This window comes from Colletes latitarsis, unplaced genomic scaffold, assembly GCF_051014445.1.
Source record: "Colletes latitarsis isolate SP2378_abdomen unplaced genomic scaffold, iyColLati1 scaffold0057, whole genome shotgun sequence".
NCBI classification, from domain to species: Eukaryota; Metazoa; Arthropoda; class Insecta; order Hymenoptera; family Colletidae; genus Colletes; species Colletes latitarsis.
This window is the reverse complement of record NW_027488407.1, coordinates 7,501-10,000: the sequence shown is the minus strand read 5'-3', so window position 1 is coordinate 10,000 and position 2,500 is coordinate 7,501. Positions and strand designations below refer to the sequence as shown.

Here is a 2,500-nt window from a genome sequence, read left to right as displayed (position 1 = left end):
TCATCGAGCAACCGATGGACGCTGCCGCGTTCGTTCGTAAATGAATAATATACATACTCATGGCTAACTTGAGGCGAATAATCGCAAACGACGACGCGTCGATTTTGCGGCCATCGTTGCTCGCGCGACTAACGACGACCAGCCGAAACGGCTGTAGTTTATCGCATCGATTTCATCGAGCAACCGATGGACGCTGCCGCGTTCGTTCGTAAATGAATAATATACATACTCATGGCTAACTTGAGGCGAATAATCGCAAACGACGACGCGTCGATTTTGCGGCCATCGTTGCTCGCGCGACTAACGACGACCAGCCGAAACGGCTGTAGTTTATCGCATCGATTTCATCGAGCAACCGATGGACGCTGCCGCGTTCGTTCGTAAATGAATGTTATACATACTCATGGCTAACTTGAGGCGAATAATCGCAAACGACGACGCGTCGATTTTGCGGCCATCGTTGCTCGCGCGACTAACGACGACCAGCCGAGACGGCTGTAGTTTATCGCATCGATTTCATCGAGCAACCGATGGACGCTGCCGCGTTCGTTCGTAAATGAATAATATACATACTCATGGCTAACGTGAGGCGAATAATCGCAAACGACGACGCGTCGATTGTGCGGCCATCCGTTGCTCGCGCGACTAACGACGACCAGCCGAGAAGGCTGTAGTTTATCGCATCGATTTCATCGAGCAACCGATGGGCGCTGCCGCGTGCGTTCGCCCGATTGCGCGTGAAGTTACTGTTCGGAACCAAGAATATACGGGTGTATTATACCCGTTTGGTCGCAGCCACGCGCAAAGGCTTTTGAATGTACTGTACGCCCGGCCGTCGAACGATGGTTTTCCGTCATTCAGGAAACAAAAAGAAACTTTTGTCGTCGATATGGCGCGTTCAATCCTCCGTCGATACGCTGGTCGGAGGTGCGAACATCGAATATTTTTAAAGCAAAGAACAAGGAGCATTTTTAAATACAAAGAAAAAAATTGTAAATTGTATATGATTACCCTGAACGGTGGATCACTTGGCTCGTGGGTCGATGAAGAACGCAGCTAATTGCGCGTCAACGTGTGAACTGCAGGACACATGAACATCGACATTTCGAACGCACATTGCGGTCCACGGATAAAATTCCTGGACCACGCCTGGCTGAGGGTCGTTCACTTGTCCTAAAACTGCTTGCGTTGTTCTCAGATTCCCTAACCCCGCCGTCGTTTACCTCTCCTTTCGGGGAGATGGCGAAGAACGTTTCGGAGCCGGGTCGATGAAGAGAAAGGTATCAACGTACGAGCGAGAATTTGGGTATTTCGTTGGCGTTTGTCGCTGGACGTACGAAAAAGAATAAATATTATATATTATTGGCAAGTTTGCGCACCCCTTGCGTGGTGAGGCAGAGATCAGTCTGGACTCGCGCGAGTGTTTTACGGCGTCGTGCGTCGTGTTGTCTGGAGTATCATCACGACCGCCCGTTAAAGCACCGCTCCTACGATTTCTGACTTTGACGGCACTAAAAACCACCGTGGGGCGCAAATCGCGTTTCGTACAAATCTAATGATTACCGGCGCTCCCGACGTTGCCCGAAGTTAATAATTTATGCAAAGGAAAGAGAAAATAAAGCGTATACTAGTTTTGGAGCATAACAAAAAGGACACTGGAAAGAAATTTGATCAAACACTGATAATTATGATATGTAATATATGCCCTACCACGTGAAATTTGTGGTATCCGTCGGTCGTCGTCTTCCTCTCTGTTCGTTCGTACAGCCCCAGGGAAAAATGATAATTTATCAAACGAATCGGACGATCATCCTCTATGGAGAGGCTCGAACGAACACGACGAGAAGCGCGATACGAACGGAACCCAAAAGAAGGGATATACTCTGAGAAGTTGGTCGCCCCATGTCTCTCTTTGTTACGAATATGTATATCGATTGCGAGACCGCGCGTTTAGCCGGTCGTCCAGTCCACGAATGCTTTTCTTTCGAACTTACGGTGGACTTTGGTAGACTATCAAAGAATCAACGAAAATCGGATCGGGTAGTTCTATCATAGACACACACCGTGGTTCTTCTTTAATTTGAAAAGCGACGGAAGGACGTTAAAAGTAATCAGCCGGTTACGCCTAGCGAGCGTTTCGCATCGAACGAATGAAAAACTAAGACAGAAGGGAGACACTTTGGCGAGGCGCTAAAAACCCATCATTGATATCCTTTTCTCCGAGAAAGCAAAATGCTATTATATGCTATCGGAGGACGCGGAGAAGTAGGAGGTGGTGGTCGATTCCATATATACACCAGGTTCTTGTTGCTCCGATTCGTTACGGTGTACGATTTGTTTTTCTTTTTTTTTTTTTTTCAACTAACAAGTTTGTTCGACGACCTCAGAGCAGGCGAGATGACCCGCTGAATTTAAGCATATTACTAAGCGGAGGAAAAGAAACTAACTAGGATTTCCTTAGTAGCGGCGAGCGAACAGGAAAGAGCCCAGCACTGAATCC

At 47.7% G+C, this 2,500-nt stretch overlaps 1 non-coding gene and 1 pseudogene across 1 annotated transcript; both read left to right on the top strand.

The window, feature by feature from the left end:
- The first annotated feature begins 1,008 nt into the window (after positions 1–1,008).
- On the top strand, positions 1,009–1,163 carry LOC143351018 (5.8S ribosomal RNA). The gene has a single exon (XR_013081415.1). It is a non-coding gene; the product is annotated as a 5.8S ribosomal RNA (ribosomal RNA).
- Positions 1,164–2,378: 1,215 nt separating this feature from the next.
- The window catches only part of LOC143351024 (large subunit ribosomal RNA), a 4,533-nt pseudogene continuing 4,411 nt past the window's right edge, over positions 2,379–2,500 (top strand).